The following is an 18,110-nucleotide window of genomic DNA, read 5'->3' on the forward strand; positions in this document are numbered from 1 at the left end:
ACGGTTAAACACCCGAAGAAGATAGTGCCGTTGTGGAGCACTGAGATGTTGAAGCAGCTGGTTATGAATGGAATCTGGGCCAGGAGCCGTATCATGAGAAGCAGATAGAGCAGAAAGAAATTCCCATTCAGTGAAAGGTTCGTTGTAAGATTCTGACTCACAAGTGGTGAAACATAAGGTGACAGCTTCAGCCTGCTGTTTTTGATGAAGGAAAGCAGCTGGATAGGAGGCCGACGCTGATGCCACTGCAAAATGGGTCGCAAGATGTTCTGCAAGAACTAATGGGTCCGTACAAATGCCATCTGGGAGGTGAAGGCCTGGGAGGGTGGACTGCCGATGGCAACCTTGGAGAGAGCGAAGTGTAGCCCATACCCGTGACAGAGGGACAGTGGAACCAAGGGAAGAAACGAATCGTTCCCAACATATCCGCTTGCTCTGTTTGATTAAATAACGGGCTTTAGCGCGAAGGCGCTTAAAGGTAGAAAGGCTGGCTACAGATGGGTGCCTCTTAAAGTGTTGCAAAGCTCGACGGCGATCACGGATGGCAATGGCAATGGCCGTACTCCACCACGGGACTTGCCGACGACGAAATTGTCCAGATGAGCGCGGGACAGCAAGGTTAGCAGCGCGAACAATCGCGTCAGACACGTCACGTAGGACGTCATCAATACAACCCGATAAAGAGGGAGAAAACTCGACCTGTGCAGTATATAGAGGCCAATCGGCGCGGTGGAAAGACCAACGAGGTAACCTGTCCATCGGGGAGCGGGAAGGGAGCGTGATAATCAACGGGAAATGGTCACTATCACAAAGGTCGTCGTGTGGCGACCAGTGTAATGAAGGGAGGAGAGAGGGAGAAGAAAGAGAAAGATCAATGGCAGAAAAGGTACCATGACCAGCACTGAAATGAGTAGGGGAGCCATCATTAAGAAGGCACAGGTCGTGGTCTGCAATAAATTGGTCTATAAGAAGACCTCGTCTAGATGGAAAGGCACTGCCCCACAAAGGATGATGAGCATTAAAATCCCCAAGGAGGAGGAAGGGAGGAGGAAGTTGCTGAAGAAGGGTGGGTAAGGCAGCAGGTGTAAGAGTCCTGTCAGGAGGGAGATAAAGATTGCATACTGTGACTGCAGAGTCTAAGTGGACCCTAACAGCAACTGCTTCCAATGTAGTTTGGAGAGGAATCCACGTGCTAGCAATGTCTGTACGGACCAACGTACAAACGCCACCAGAAGCCCGCAAGGGTCCGACCCGATTTCGACAGAAAACACGGAACCCACGGAGGGTCGGTGAGTGAGCATCAGTAAAATGAGATTCCTGGAGAACCACACAAGCTGCTGAGTAGGACGAAAGAAGGGATTTCAATTCCGGAAGGTGACGATAGTAGCCATTACAATTCCATTGGAGAACCACAGAACGATGGTTTAAATGGGGGCTGAACACGCTAAATCCAGTCATACCGCCGGGTCCCCACCCGTCACCGACAAGGAGGGGGCGACATCCATTAACGACAGGTCAGAATCCGGTTGTGAAGCCGGGGAAGGGACCTCCGGTGACACCAGAGGCTCTTTGTCCCGGGACTTATGTTTCTTCTTCTTTTCAGGCTGAGATCGACGAGGGCTGTGTGGCATAATGGAGCCAGCTGCAGCAAGATCAGGAACAGAAAGAGACCGGGCGACCTGGGGGCCGATAGACCGCGGCTCTCGCGGTCGCCGCGCTGCAGCAGACCTTTGACCTGGAAGGTGCCGGGAAGGGGCATCCCGGGAGATGCGCCCTTGACCGGCAGACGCCGAAGGAGTGGGACACTTCTCCGGCTGGGGAGGGGGAGCAGCGCCCAGAGGAGAAGGTGTGGGAGCCGCAGGGGAGGGGGGAAGGAGAGGGGTCCGGGACGGGGGTAAGGAAGGGGAAGGAAGGGATGAAGATGTAACCAAGGCGTAACTAGATGTCATGGACACAGGGTGCAATCATGCATATTTCTTACGGGCCTCTGTGTAGCTTAAACGATCAAGAGACTTATACTCCTGTATCTTTTTTTCTTTCTTATAGACTGGGCAATCTGCTGAACGTGGAGAATGACTACCATGACAATTTACACATACAGGAGGGGGAACACAGGGACTCCCCTCATGGAGTGGACGTCCACAGTCACCACAGAGAGGGTCCTGGGTACAGCGAGAAGACATGTGGCCAAAACGCAAGCACTTAAAACACCGCATAGGAGGTGGGATGTACGGCTTCACATCACAGCGATAGACCATAATCTTAACTTTCTCAGGAAGGGTATCCCCTTCAAAGGCCAGGATAAAGGCACCAGTATCAATACGATTATCTTTAGGACCCTTCTGAACACGCCGAACAAAGTGAACACCCCGCCGTCCGAGATTGTCCCGAAGTTCCTCATCAGTTTGAAGGATGAGGTCTCTGTGAAAAATCACACCTTGTACCATATTTAGAGACTGGTGAGGGGTAATGGACATGGGAATTGTGCCAAGATGGGTACAGGCACGAAGGGCCGCAGATTGGGCAGCCGAAGCAGTTTTTATCAGTAACGAACCCGACCGCATCTTGCTCAGGGAGTCCACTTCTCCGAACTTGTCTTCAATGTGTTCCACAAAGAATAAAGGTTTGACACTGGTGAAAGTATCTCCATCAGTCCTGGTGCAAACTAGATAACGGGGGAAAGGTTTTGCCCCTAGACGACGGGCCTGACCCTCCTCCCAGGGGGTAGCCACGGAAGGGAAGGCCGAAGGGGCAAGAGAAGCAGCACTTGAGGAATCAGTACCACGCAGAGAGACTGCCGCAGAAGAGCGGCCAGAGGTTTGGACCCTTATGCGTTTCATCTGCATAGCGTCCGCCCTGATACCACCCACTCCGATCAGGGGCTCTCCTCACGGGCGCCACCCAGCCACAGCAAGGGCCGTCTGGCACGGCGGCCATTGCCGGGAGTTCCGATGCTCCAGGATGACGAGCAACCACTCCAAGGCATGCATGAGGAGGTCACAGCTCAGGTATCAGAAGTGTGATCCCTGTGTGTTCAGGGGGCTCAACCAAAAGGGTACATAGCGACCCCACCACACGGGCTGGCTACCGTGCTGGCTATGCACCCTAGCATCAGACAACGACGTAGAAGAAAAGGTGGAATATACTAGGAGGGCACACGTCGGAGACACTAGGTAAGGTGCTCTTCCCCAAATGGCTCACATTACGGAAGAGAAATTTTGGAATGGAGGTGAAACCCCAGAGGGGGACCAAGGAATGCCAAAAGGAGGAGATGATTACGCAACAAAGCCGGAGTGTAAAACCAACTGAACCAGGAGGATAGCGGGGGCCAACATAAGCAAGGACACCAATAGAGGGAGAGGAGAGGGCGAGGGGAAAGGGGTATGGAGTGGAAAGGAGGGGAAGGGAAAGGAAATGCAGCCTGGGAGAGAAAGAAGGCTGCAATGGCTCGGGGCCCCGTGCTCGCCACGCACGTATCCACAAAAGAGTTGTGGACCCCCTGGGGGGAATAAGAAGAGGGAGGCGACCGCGAAGGCCTCATGTATGCATAGTGCGGAGAATGCCCGCCCTCCAGCAGGTGTCTTAAGCCTTCTCCAAATCAAAGAACACAGCCGCGTTTGGGCGCTTCCGCAAGAAGTTATTCATAATGAAGGTCGACAAGGTAACCAGATGGTCAACAGCAGAGCGTCGCCTACGAAATCCACATTGTACATTGGTAAGTAGGCGTCGAGACTCGAGCAGCCAAACCAATCGGGAGTTAACCATTCGCTCCATCACTTTACAGACACAGCTGGTAAGCGAGATGGGTCGGTATCTGGAAGGCAAGTGCTTGTCCTTCCCCGGTTTAGGAATCGGGAAAATGTCCCTCAGGCCAGATGCGATTGTAAGTACGAAGAAGATAAGTTTCACGATTGGAGGAGCGGAAGTTAGGTGGCCTAGCCTCCTCTGCCTGTTTTCGGGGGAGGAAGGTAGGGTGGTAATGAGCGGAGCTCGAAACCTCTGCGAAAAAGTGGCCGAAGGCATTGGAGACATCCTCAGGGGCCACAAGGACGTCATTCGCGACCGTCAAGCCAGAAACTGGTGAGTGGACCTTAGTGGCAGATAGCCAGCGCAGGCTACCCCAGACAACAGAAGGAGTAAAACTGTTGGAGCTTGTGAAAGCAGCCCAGCTGGCTTTCTTGCTTTCTTTAATAATACGACAACACTGTGCACGTAATCGTTTGTAATTGATACAATTCGCCACTGTAAGGTGGCGTTTAAAGGTGCGTAAAGCACGTCGACGAGCACGTAAAGCGTCTCTACATGCTGCTGTCCACCAGGGGACCGGTACACGACGTGGAGAAGTAGTATGAGGGATGGAATATTCAGCAGCAGTTAGAATGACTTCCGTGAGGTGTGCGACCTGACGATCGCAGCTTGTGAAGGTTTGATCCTGAAAGGTCGCACTGGAAGAGAAGAGGCCCCAGTCTGCTTTGGAGAGGGTCCAACTAGATGAGCACGGAGTGGGGAATGCTGCAGGAGATGGACAACACACAGGAAGGGGTCGCTCGAATATGTATCAGAAAGTGCATACCACTCAAACCGGCGTGCGAGTTGGGTAGTACATATAGAGGTCTAAATGGGAATAGGTGTGAGATGTGTCCGAAAGAAAAGTAGGGGCGCCAGTATTGAGGCAGACAAGATTGAGCTGGTTGAAAAGGTCTGCTAACAGGGAGCCCCTTGGGCAGGATGCTGGAGAGCCCCAAAGGGGATGGTGGGCATTGAAGTCTCCAGTTAACAAAAATGGTGCAGGTAGCTGAGCAATAATTTGCATCATGTCTGCCCTGGTAACGGCAGACGACGGAGTGTAAACGGTACAAATGGATAATGTAAAAGTGGGGAGAGTATTCGAACGGCAACGGCCTGCAGGCTGGTGTGCAACGTGATGGGATCGTAGTAAATGTCGTCCCGGACCAGCAACATACCCCCTCCATGGCCGGAATACATACCACAGGGGGTAGGTCAAAACGCACAGAGGTGTATTGCGCCAAGGCAATTTGATCTCATGGGCTACGATGAGCGGACGGTGCAAGTGGAGCAGCAACTTCAAGTCCTCTCGGTTGGAGCCAAGGCTGCGAATATTCCATTGAATAAGTGCCATCGTAAGAAAAGGAAGATGAAAGAAGGGATCACCTCTAAGGCCGCTGAGGGCCTGGTTTCGAGCGAGCACTGCCGCCGCTATCAGTAGGCGGACAGTCATCGTCCATTGGTTCTATAAGTTCATCGGCCATCTTGCTAAGATGGCCGGGAGGGAGAGCTTCCTCCACCGGTGAACGGCCAGATGTTCGGCTACCAGCGGTGCGGCCAGGCGAAATGGATGACGGCCTGGGGCGGCAATCGCTGGGTGGCGCAGGAGAAGAAATGCGCCGTGGCGGAGAAGGAGAACTGTGCTTCCTATGAGCCTTCTTGGAAGGTCGTTTGGTGGAAGTACTGGTCGATGGCTCGGAGTTCGGGGTACGTAGGAAGTCTGCACGGGACGGTTCCTTCTTGAAGGCCCGTGCATCTGACTTCTGGGTCTTCATCTTAGCAGAAGCAGATGAAGGGGCTTGTGTCGACCGCGCGATCTTAGCATTGGCCGAACGGACGACCGTGGTGCTGAAGGTCAGATAGCATGTCTAGGTTGCCACCTCCCTGGTAGTCCGAGGAGACGCGAGGACAGTACTGTATTTCTCCGCTGGGAGCAGCGTGGGCTTCCTACCAGCTAATAGATTGAGAGCAGCCAAGATGGACACTTTCTCTGTGACCCAAATTTCTTGGATACAGCGTTCTTCCTTATAGATGGGACAGTCGCGGGAGGATGCTGCATGGTCACCCTGACAGTTCACACAACAAGGAGACGGAGGTGGACAGTCACCCTCATGGGCATCCCTGCCACAAGTGAAATTTAGCCGCATTGGAACAAGACTGGCGAGTGTGATTAAAACGCTGACACTGGTAGCAGCGCATAGGTGTCGGGACATAGGAGCAAACAGAAATAACCTCATAACCCGCTTCGATGCGCGATGGCAGCTCAACACTATCAAAGGTCAAGAAAAGTGTACGGGTCGGTACAAGGTCAGTGTTGACTTTTTCATGACCCTATGGACAGCCGTCACACCCTGCTCAGCGAGGAAAGACAATCTCCTCGTCAGTCAATCCGTCGAGGGATCTAGTATAGACCACACCATGAGACGAATTCAATGTTCGGTGAGCCTCCACCCGGACAGGGTAAGTGTACGGGGGGGGAAAAATAAGGCAAAGGGGGGGGAAATAAAGGCAAAGGGGGGGGAAAGAAGGCAAGGGGGGGGGAAAGAAGGCAAGGGGGGGAAAGAAGGCAAGGGGGGGGGAAAGAAGGCAAGGGGGGGGGAAAGAAGGCAAGGGGGGGGAAAGAAGGCAAGGGGGGGGGAAAGAAGGCAAGGGGGGGGGAAAGAAGGCAAGGGGGGGGGGAAAAGAAGGCAAGGGGGGGGGGAAAAGAAGGCAAGGGGGGGGGGGAAAAGAAGGCAAGGGGGGGGGGAAAGAAGGCAAGGGGGGGGGGAAAGAAGGCAAAGGGGGGGGGAAAGAAGGCAAAGGGGGGGGGAAAGAAGGCAAAGGGGGGGGGAAAGAAGGCAAAGGGGGGGGGAAAGAAGGCAAAGGGGGGGGGAAAGAAGGCAAGGGGGGGGGGGGAAAGAAGGCAAGGGGGGGGAAAGAAGGCAAGGGGGGGGAAAGAAGGCAAGGGGGGGGGAAAGAAGGCAAGGGGGGGGAAAGAAGGCAAGGGGGGGGAAAGAAGGCAAGGGGGGGGGGAAAGAAGGCAAGGGGGGGGGGGAAGAAGGCAAGGGGGGGGGGGGAAAGAAGGCAAGGGGGGGGGGGGAAAGAAGGCAAGGGGGGGGGGAAAGAAGGCAAGGGGGGGGGGAAAGAAGGCAAGGGGGGGGGGGAAAGAAGGCAAGGGGGGGGGGAAAGAAGGCAAGGGGGGGGGGAAAGAAGGCAAGGGGGGGGGGGAAAGAAGGCAAGGGGGGGGGGGGAAAGAAGGCAAGGGGGGGGGGGGGGAAAGAAGGCAAGGGGGGGGGGGGGAAAGAAGGCAAGGGGGGGGGGGGAAAGAAGGCAAGGGGGGGGGGAAAGAAGGCAAGGGGGGGGGGGAAAGAAGGCAAGGGGGGGGGGGAAAGAAGGCAAGGGGGGGGGGGAAAGAAGGCAAGGGGGGGGGGAAAAGAAGGCAAGGGGGGGGGGGGGAAAAGAAGGCAAGGGGGGGGGGGGGAAAGAAGGCAAGGGGGGGGGGAAAGAAGGCAAGGGGGGGGGGAAAGAAGGCAAGGGGGGGGGAAAGAAGGCAAGGGGGGGGGGAAAGAAGGCAAGGGGGGGGGGAAAGAAGGCAAGGGGGGGGGGAAAGAAGGCAAGGGGGGGGGGGAAAGAAGGCAAGGGGGGGGGGGAAAGAAGGCGAGGGGGGGGGGAAAGAAGGCGAGGGGGGGGGGGGAAAGAAGGCGAGGGGGGGGGGGGGAAAGAAGGCAAGGGGGGGGGGGGGAAAGAAGGCAAGGGGGGGGGGGAAAGAAGGCAAGGGGGGGGGGGAAAGAAGGCAAGGGGGGGGGGGAAAGAAGGCAAGGGGGGGGGAAAGAAGGCAAGGGGGGGGGGAAAGAAGGCAAGGGGGGGGGAAAGAAGGCAAGGGGGGGGGAAAGAAGGCAAGGGGGGGGGAAAGAAGGCAAGGGGGGGGAAAGAAGGCAAGGGGGGGGGAAAGAAGGCAAGGGGGGGGGAAAGAAGGCAAGGGGGGGGGAAAGAAGGCAAGGGGGGGGGGAAAGAAGGCAAGGGGGGGGGAAAGAAGGCAAGGGGGGGGAAAGAAGGCAAGGGGGGGGAAAGAAGGCAAGGGGGGGGAAAGAAGGCAAGGGGGGGGAAAGAAGGCAAGGGGGGGGAAAGAAGGCAAGGGGGGGGAAAGAAGGCAAGGGGGGGGGAAAGAAGGCAAGGGGGGGGAAAGAAGGCAAGGGGGGGGGAAAGAAGGCAAGGGGGGGGGAAAGAAGGCAAGGGGGGGGGAAAGAAGGCAAGGGGGGGGGAAAGAAGGCAAGGGGGGGGGAAAGAAGGCAAGGGGGGGGGAAAGAAGGCAAGGGGGGGGGAAAGAAGGCAAGGGGGGGGGAAAGAAGGCAAGGGGGGGGGGAAAGAAGGCAAGGGGGGGGGGAAAGAAGGCAAGGGGGGGGGAAAAGAAGGCAAGGGGGGGGGGAAAGAAGGCAAGGGGGGGGGGAAAGAAGGCAAGGGGGGGGGGAAAAGAAGGCAAGGGGGGGGGAAAGAAGGCAAGGGGGGGGGGGAAAGAAGGCAAGGGGGGGGGGGAAAGAAGGCAAGGGGGGGGGGAAAGAAGGCAAGGGGGGGGGGAAAGAAGGCAAGGGGGGGGGGAAAGAAGGCAAGGGGGGGGGAAAGAAGGCAAGGGGGGGGGAAAGAAGGCAAGGGGGGGGGAAAGAAGGCAAAGGGGGGGGGGAAAGAAGGCAAGGGGGGGGGAAAGAAGGCAAGGGGGGGGGAAAGAAGGCAAGGGGGGGGGAAAAGAAGCAAGGGGGGGGGGAAAGAAGGCAAGGGGGGGGGGAAAAGAAGGCAAGGGGGGGGGAAAGAAGGCAAGGGGGGGGGAAAGAAGGCAAGGGGGGGGGAAGAAGGCAAGGGGGGGGGAAAGAAGGCAAGGGGGGGGGAAAGAAAGGCAAGAGGGGGGGGAAGAAGGCAAGAGGGGGGGGGAAAGAAGGCAAGAGGGGGGGGGAAAGAAGGCAAGAGGGGGGGGGAAAGAAGGCAAGAGGGGGGGGGGAAAGAAGGCAAGAGGGGGGGGGGAAAGAAGGCAAGAGGGGGGGGGAAAGAAGGCAAGAGGGGGGGGGAAAGAAGGCAAGAGGGGGGGGGAAAGAAGGCAAGAGGGGGGGGGGAAAGAAGGCAAGAGGGGGGGGGAAAGAAGGCAAGAGGGGGGGGGAAAGAAGGCAAGAGGGGGGGGAAAGAAGGCAAGAGGGGGGGGGGAAAGAAGGCAAGAGGGGGGGGGGAAAGAAGGCAAGAGGGGGGGGGAAAGAAGGCAAGAGGGGGGGGGAAAGAAGGCAAGAGGGGGGGGGGAAAGAAGGCAAGAGGGGGGGGGAAAGAAGGCAAGAGGGGGGGGGGAAAGAAGGCAAGAGGGGGGGGGAAAGAAGGCAAGAGGGGGGGGGGAAAGAAGGCAAGAGGGGGGGGGGGAAAGAAGGCAAGAGGGGGGGGGGGAAAGAAGGCAAGAGGGGGGGGGGAAAGAAGGCAAGAGGGGGGGGGGAAAGAAGGCAAGAGGGGGGGGGAAAGAAGGCAAGAGGGGGGGGGAAAGAAGGCAAGAGGGGGGGGGAAAGAAGGCAAGAGGGGGGGGAAAGAAGGCAAGAGGGGGGGGAAAGAAGGCAAGAGGGGGGGAAAGAAGGCAAGGGGGGGGGAAAGAAGGCAAGGGGGGGGGAAAAGAAGGCAAGGGGGGGGGGAAAGAAGGCAAGGGGGGGGGAAAGAAGGCAAGGGGGGGGGAAAGAAGGCAAGGGGGGGGGAAAGAAGGCAAGGGGGGGGGGAAAGAAGGCAAGGGGGGGGGAAAGAAGGCAAGGGGGGGGGGAAAGAAGGCAAGGGGGGGGGAAAGAAGGCAAGGGGGGGGGGAAAGAAGGCAAGGGGGGGGGGAAAGAAGGCAAGGGGGGGGGGGAAAGTAGGCAAGGGGGGGGGGAAAGAAGGCAAGGGGGGGGGGAAAGAAGGCAAGGGGGGGGGAAAGACAGGCAAGGGGGGGGGAAAGAAGGCAAGGGGGGGGAAAAAGCCTGCCGAACTGCGGATTCCAAGCCAAGTAAATGATCGATTGGAGACTGTCCCTCTCGAAAGCTACACTGGTAAGGGGGACAATAGATCCCGAGATTCGAGGACCCCAATTAAGCCGACGGGCTACCATCCGTTCAAGTAACTTACAAACAACATTGGTCAAACTAACTGGCTGATAGCTGTCAACAGATAGGGGGTTCTTACCAGGCTAAGGGACAGGAACCACAATGCTATCCCTCCACTGATAAGGGAAGTCACCCTGGAGCCAGATACGGTTAAACACTAAGATTTTTGCCGTTGTGGAGCACTGAAATGTTGAAGCAGTTGGTTATGAATGGAATCTGGGCCTGGGGCCGTATCATGACAAGAGGATAGAGCAGAAAGGTATTCCCATTCAGTAAAAGGTTCGTTGTAAGATTGTGACTCACAAGGGGTGAAACATAAGGTGGAAGCTTCAGCCAGCTGTTTTTGATGAAGGAAAGCAGCTCGATAGGATTTTTTTTTTGGGTAGGCTTTAAGGGCGCTCAACTGCTGAGGTCATTAGCGCCCAGTCACTGGTGTTAGAGCACATGGATTCTGCTAAAACTCGAGGGGAGGGGGGGACATCAGTAGTACCTGACAAAGATGCAGATAAAATAAGTAAACAGGTTAAATGTCTTTGGACAAGCCAGTTAAAGTTATAAAACGCAGAATACGAGCAGCTGCTCGAGCGTCATCAGCTAAAACATCCGGTAAAGTAGATGGCAGGGACAGGATAACACGAAATTGACTAAAACGGGGACACGACAAAATATGCGCACTGTTAATGCCTGACCAACAAGGGCACTGCGGGGCTGGGTCACCGGAGAGCAGGTAGCGGTGGCTAAACCGGCAATGCCCAATCCGCAACCTGGTCAGAAGGACCTCCTCGCGCCGAGATGGTCGAGAGGATGTTGTCCAAGCAGTTGTGAGTGGTTTTACTGCCCGGACCTTGTTTCCTTGGAGGGATGACCAAGCATCCCACCACAACGACACAAGCCTCTTACATACATCCCCACGAACGTCAGATGACGGGAGACAATGGGAGGCTGGCCGAGGCAGGAGGACTGCAGCCTTGGCTGCAGCATCCGCAACCTCATTCCCAGGCACTCCTACATGTCCGGGAACCCACAGAAAGCTGACAGAACCACCATTATCAGCGAAAGAATGGAGGGACTGCTGTATCCGTTGAATCAAGGGATGGACCGGATTGGGAGCTCCAAGGCTCTGAAGAGCACTGAGTGAGTCAGAGCAGAGTACATACGATGAATGGGCGGTGGCGGCGGGCATACTGAACGGCCTGATGGAGAGCAAAAAGCTCGGCCGTAAAGCTGGAACATTGGTCGAGGAGCCGGTATTTAAAGGTGGCGGCCCCGACGACAAAGGCACAGCCGTCACCGTCGTCAGTTTTGGAGCCATCGGTGTAAATAAAGGTGTGACCGGCAAGTCGAGCACGAAGTTCGACAAACCGTGAGCAATACACTGCAGCTGGAGTACCCTCCTTCGGGAGTGAGCCGAGGTCGAGATAAATAGGAACCGGAGCCTGGAGCCAAGGTGGTGTCGGGCTCTCACCCTCTCTGAAGGTGGTAGGGAGGGCAAAATCCAATTGTCGAAGCAGGCGACTGAAGCGGACTCTGGGGGCAGCAGGGCAGACACATACAACCCATACTGACGGTCGAGAGAATCGGCGAAGAAGGACTCGTAAGAGGGGTGGTCGGGCATAGACAACAGCCGGCAGGCATACCGACACAGCAGTACATCACGCTGGTAGGTCAATGGTAACTCGGCAGCTTCAGCATAAAGACTCTCAACAGGACTAGTGTAGAAGGCTCCGGTCGCAAGACGTATCCCCCGATGGTGGATGGAGTTGAGATGGCGTAAGAGGGTTGGCCGAGCAGACGAGTAGACGAAGCTCCCATAATCCAGCTTCGATCGGACTATGGACCGATACAAGCGAAGCAGGACAGGGCGATCCGCTCCCCAAGATGAACCGCTAAGAACTCTGAGGACATTAAGGGAACGTGTACAACGGGCCGCCAAATAAGAGACATGTGGAGACCAACACAGTTTCCTGTCCAACGTGAGCCCTAGAAACTTAGCTGTTTCCACGAATGGGAGAACAATGGGACCGAGATGTAAGGATGGCGGAAGGAACGCTTTATATCGCCAAAAGTTGATACAAACCGTCTTCAGAGAACCGGAAGCCATTTGCCACACTCCATGAGTAGAGGCTGTCTAGACAACGCTGAAGGCAGCGCTCCAGGAGGCATGTTCTCTGGGCACTGCAGTAGATCGCGAAGTCATCGACAAAGAGAGAGCCTGAGACATTAGGTGGAATGCAATCTATAATCGGATTGATCGTGATGGCAAAAAGGGCTACGCTCAAGACGGAGCCCTGAGGCACTCCGTTCTCCTGGAGGAAGACGTCGGACAATACGGAACCCACACGTACCCTAAACTTTCGCTCCGTTAAAAAGGAATAAAAAAGGGGCAGGCGACCGCGTAGGCCCCACCTGTGCGTAGTGCGGAGGATACCTCCTCTCCAACAGGTATCATAAGCCTTCTCCAAGTCGAAGAACACGGCTACCGTTTGGCGCCTTCGCAAAAAGTTGTTCATGATGAATGTCGACAAGGTCACAAGGTGGTCAACAGCGGAGCGGCGGCGACGAAAGCCGCGTTGGACATTAGTAAGTAGTCGAGATTCTAGAATCCAGACTAACCGAGCCTTAACCATGCGCTCCATCACCTTACAAACACAGCTTGTAAGAGAAATGGGGCGGTAACTAGAAGGAAGGTGTCTATCCTTCCCGGGTTTGGGTATAGGAACAACAACGGCGTCACGCCAACGCATGGGGACTTGACCTTCGGTCCAGACGCGATTGTAGGTACGAAGAAGGAAGCTTTTGCCCGCCGGAGAAAGGTGTGCCAGCATCTGAACGTGAATGGCATCTGGCCCCGGAGCAGAGGACCGGGACAGTGCAAGCGCACGTTCGAGTTCCCGCATAGTAAAGGGGGCATTATAAGTTTCCAGATTCAGCGAGTGGAAGGAAGGTCGCCGAGCCTCTTCTGCCTCTTTCCTGGGAAGGAAGGCAGGATGGTAATGGGCGGAGCTTGAAACCTCCGCGAAAAAGCGGCCAAAGGCGTTGGAGACAGCTACAGGATCAACAAGGACCTCATTACCTGAGGTCAGGCCAGGTACTGAGGAGTGGGCCTTAATGCCCGACAGCCGGCGCAGGCTACCCCAAACGACGGAAGAGGGAGTAAAACTGTTAAAGGAGCTGGTGAAAGAGGCCCAACAAGCTTTTTTGCTGTCTTTGATGACTCTACGGCTTTGCGCTCGGAGTCGTTTGTATTCAATACAATTCGCCAACGTAGGATGGCGGCGAAAGGTGCGTAAAGCACGTCGTCGAGCACGGATAGCGTCCCTACAAGCCTCGTTCCACCAGGGGACGGAAACGCGACGTGAAGAAGAAAAAGTAGTACGAGGAATGGAACGTACGGCAGCATTGATGATAACAGCCGTGAGGTATTCGACCTGACTGTCAACTGGGAAAATCGTGGTCCAGAAAGTTCGCCAGGGAGGAGTAAAGTCCCCAGTCAGCTTCCAGTATGTTCCAGCTCGAAGGACGTGGGGATGGGGTGTGGTGCAGGAGACGAACGACACAGGGGAAGTGGTCGCTCGAATAGGTGTCAGAAAGGACATACCACTCGAACCGACGGGCAAGAGTGGTAGAACAGATCGAGAGATCCAAGTGGGAGTAGGTATGAGTAGAGTCCGAGAGGAAAGTCGGGGTGCCGGTATTGAGGCAGACAAGATTGAGATGGTTGAAGACATCCGCCAAGAGTGAGCCTCTTGGACAGAGCTGCATAGGAGGCTGACGCCACTGCAAAATGGGTCGCAAGATGTTCTGCAGGAACTAATGGGTCCATACAAATGCCATCTGGGAGGTGAAGGCCTGGGAGGGTGGACTGCCGATGGCAACCTTGGAGAGAACGAAGTGTAGCCCATACCTGTGACAGAGGGACAGTAGAACCAAGGGAAGAAACGAATCGTTCCCAACATATCCGCTTACCCTGTTTGATTAAATAACGGGCTTTAGCACGGAGGCGTTTAAAGGTAGTAAGGCTGGCTACGGATGGGTGCGTCTCAAAGTGTTGCAAAGCTCGACGGCGATCACGGATGGCAATGGCAATAGCTGTACTCCACCACGGGACTTGCCGGCGACGAAATGGTCCAGATGAGCGCGGGACAGCAAGGTTAGCAGCGCGAACAATCGCGTCAGACACGTCACGTAGGACGTCATCAATACAACCCGATAAAGAGGGAGAAAACTCGACCTGTGCAGTATATAGAGGCCAATCGGCGCGGTGGAAAGACCAACGAGGTAACCTGTCCATCGGGGAGCGGGAAGGGAGCGTGATAATCAACGGGAAATGGTCAATATCACAAAGGTCGTCGTGTGGCGACCAGTGTAATGAACGGAAGAGAGAGGGAGAAGAAAGAAAGATCAATGGCAGAAACGGTACCATGACCGGCACTGAAATGAGTAGGGGAACTATCATTAAGAAGGCACAGGTCGTGGTCTGCAATAAATTGGTCTATAAGAAGACTTCCCCTAGATGGAAAGGAACTGCCCCACAAGGGATGATCATTAAAATCCCCAAGGAGGAGGAAGGGAGTAGGAAGTTGCTGAAGAAGGGTGGGTAAGGCAGCAGGTGTAAGAGTCCTGTCAGGAGGGAGATGATAATTGCAAACTGTGACTGCAGAGTCTATGTGGACCCTAACAGCAACTGCTTCCAATGTAGTTTGAAGAGGAATCCACGTGCTAGCAATGTCTGTATGGACCAACGTACAAACGCCACCAGAAGCCCGCAGAGGTCCAACCCGATTTCGACAGAAAACACGGAACCCACGGAGAGTCGGCGAGTGAGCATCAGTAAAATGAGATTCCTGGAGAACCACACAAGCTGCTGAGTAGGACGAAAGAAGGGATGTCAATTCCGGAAGGTGACGATAGTAGCCATTACAATTCCATTGGAGAACCACAGAACGATGGTTTAAATGGGGGCTGAACACGCTAAATCCAGTCATACCGCCGGGTCCCCACCCGTCACCGACAAGGAGGGGGCGACATCCATGAACGACAGGTCAGAATCCGGTTGTGATGTCGGGGAAGGGACCTCCAGTGACACCAGAGGCTCTTTGTCCCGGGACTTATGTTTCTTCTTTTCATGCTGAGATCGAGGAGGGCTGTGTGGCATAAAGGAGCCAGCTGCAGCAAGATCAGAAACAGAAGGAGACCGAGCGACCTGGGGGCCGACAGACCGCGGCTCTCGCGGTCGTCGCGCGGCAGCAGACCTTTGGCCTGGAAGGTGCCAGGAAGGGGCATCCCGGGAGAGGCGCCCTTGACCGGCAGACGCCGAAGGAGTGGGACACTTCTCCGGCTGGGGAGGGGGAGCAGCGCCCAGAGGGGAAGTGTGGGAGCCACAGGGGAGGGGGGAGGAGAGGTGTTCGGGATGGGGGTAAGGAAGAGGGAGGAAGGGGTGAAGATGTAACCAAGGCGTAACTACATGTCATGGACACAGGGTGAAGACATGTATATTTCTTACGGGCCTCTGTAGGTTAGACGATCGAGGGACTTATACTCTTGTATATTCTTTTCCTTCTTATATACTGGGCAATGAGGTGAACGTGGAGAATGACTACCATGACAATTTACAAACACAGGAGGGGGAACACAGGGACTCCCCTCATGGAGTGGACATCCAGTCACCACAGAGGGGCCTGTGAACAGTGGGAAGACGTGTCCAAAACACAAGCACTTAAAACACCTCATAGGAGGTGGGATGTACAGCTTCACATCACATCGATAAATCATAATCTTAACTTTCTCAGGGAGGGTATCCCCTTCAAAGGCCAGGATAAAGGCACCAGTATCAATGCGATTGTCTTTAGGACCCTTCTGGACACGCTGAACAAAGTGAACACCACGCTGTCCGAGATTGTCCCGAAGTTCCTCATCAGTTTGAAGGATGAGGCCCCTGTGAAAAATCACACCTTGTACCATATTTAGAGACTGGTGGGGGTAATGGACAGAGGAATTGTGCCAAGATGGGTACAGGCACGAAGGGCTGCAGATTGGGCAGCCGAAGCAGTTTTGATCAGCAACGAACCCGACTGCATCTTGCTCAGAGAGTCCACTTCGCTGAACTTGTCTTCAATGTGTTCCACAAAGAATAAAGGTTTGACACTGGTGAAAGTATCTCCATCAGTCCTGGTGCAAGCTAGATAACGGGGGAAAGGTTTCGCCCTGAGCCGACGCGCCTGACCCTCTTCCCAGGGGGTAGCCATGGAAGTGAACGCCGAAGGGGCAAGAGAAGAAGCACTTGAGTCAGTTCCACGCAGAGAGACGGCCACAGAAGAACGGCCAGAGTTCTGGACCCGTATGCATGTCATTTGCATAGCGTCCGCCCTGATACCACCCACTCCGATCAGGGGCTCTCCTCACAGGCGCCACCCAGCCACAGCAAGGGCCATCTGGCACGGCGGCCATTGCTGGGAGTTCTGATGCTCCAGGATGACGAGCAACCATTCCAAGGCATGCATGAGGAGGTCACAGCTCAGGCATCAGAAATGTGATCCCTGTGTGTTCAGGGGGCTCAACCAAAAGGGTACATAGCGACCCCACCACACGGGCTGGCTACCGTGCTGGCTATGCACCCTAGCATCAGACAACGACGTAAAAGAGAAGGTGGAATGTACTAGGAGGGCGCACGTCGGAGACACTAGGTAAGGTGCTCTTCCCCAAATGGCTCACTACAGAAGAAAAATTTTGGAATGGAGGTGAAACCCCAGAGGGGGACCAAGGAATGCCAAAAGGAGGAGATGATTACGCAACAAAGCTGGATTGTAAAACCAACAGAATCAGGAGGATAGTGGGGGCTAACATAAGTAAGGACACCAAGAGAGGGATAGGAGAGGGCGACGGGAAAGAAGCAAGAGGGAAAGGAAATGCAGCCCTGGAGAGAAAGAAGGCTGCAATAGCTGGGGGCCCCATGCTCGCCACACATGTATCCACAAAAGATTTGTGAACCCGGGGGGGAGGGGGGGGGGGGAGGTAAGTGGGCATTTGGGTAATTGAGTCTTCTAGTTAGGAGCGTTTCGCTGGCAGTTTTGATGTTTGTCGAATGCGTTATTTTACAAGTAAACGACCACCTATAGTCGATTCAGCGAAGAAACTTTATAAGCAAAATTCATGTCGTCGCAAACTGTACGGAGGCCATGGTGTTGGGGGGCAGAGGGGAGAGCCGAGTGTAGTCATGAACATACTGAAATTCTTCACCAATAGGGTGTGACGATAGCTCGGGTTTTTCTTTGGTATCTCGAAAACTGGGTTGTCTGACGAAAGTGTTTCGCACTACATATTTTAACAATATTACATTTCCTCCAATATAAGTTCTATACATTTTTCTCCAGAATTAGGTTTTCGCGTTGCAAAGAATGGCAAATCGCGAGGTGTTTAGAAACATATAAAATTAACATTAAATTACGTGTGTTAAGAAAAAATGTTTAGGCCACATCTAACTGTAGCAGAAGCCATTTTCAGGAGTAAGTTGTGTTCTGGGGTGGAACTGGCTGGTAGTGCAGGGATGCAGCTGAGGTAGGTAGGTCGCCGTATTATTGTCTTGCACTGTGCACGTCCATAGGCCCCCACAACTGACAAGCAAGAACGCCAATCATCCCCCTACCGCACTACGTCATTAGAAACAACTACAGGGCATTTCATGCAGCTATACCGACCCTTAAGCAGTTCGCCTTATGAATCATTGGCGACAATGTGCGGACAGGTCTTTGTGAAATCTTTTCCCAACGAATTAACACTGCATCGAATGGAGATGTATTACCAGTTCGAACCCAAAAACGCTTATGGTCAGGGTTAATGTAGATCTTCCGACTGTTCTACGTCCTATCCATTTCTCTTATGCGAGTGAACAGAACTTCATTGAACTCCTGTTTATGTAGTGGAGTTGTTTTCGGTTTACTAAGCGTGTACTTATTTGCTTTCAAGTGAGAGATTTGAAAAGCTCAACAGCTAGAGCGGTTAACTGTCTCCCACACTGATTAGCCTACCACAAATATACTGTCAATGTATGTCCCAACAATGTTGATTTGATTTCTCTCCTGTACTTTGCTACCACGATTTTCACAGCTTGAAGGTATAATGCATCACCACCTCAGCCTCTGCACTCATCTGAAGAAGCAGAGAGGCTGAAATTGGCTGTCTGTGAAACGTCACTTTGATGTTATGAAACTACAGATGTCTGAACAGAAACGAAGCAATGCAATACAGCAAATCATG

Source organism: Schistocerca piceifrons, chromosome X, assembly GCF_021461385.2.
Source record: "Schistocerca piceifrons isolate TAMUIC-IGC-003096 chromosome X, iqSchPice1.1, whole genome shotgun sequence".
NCBI lineage: Eukaryota > Metazoa > Arthropoda > Insecta > Orthoptera > Acrididae > Schistocerca > Schistocerca piceifrons.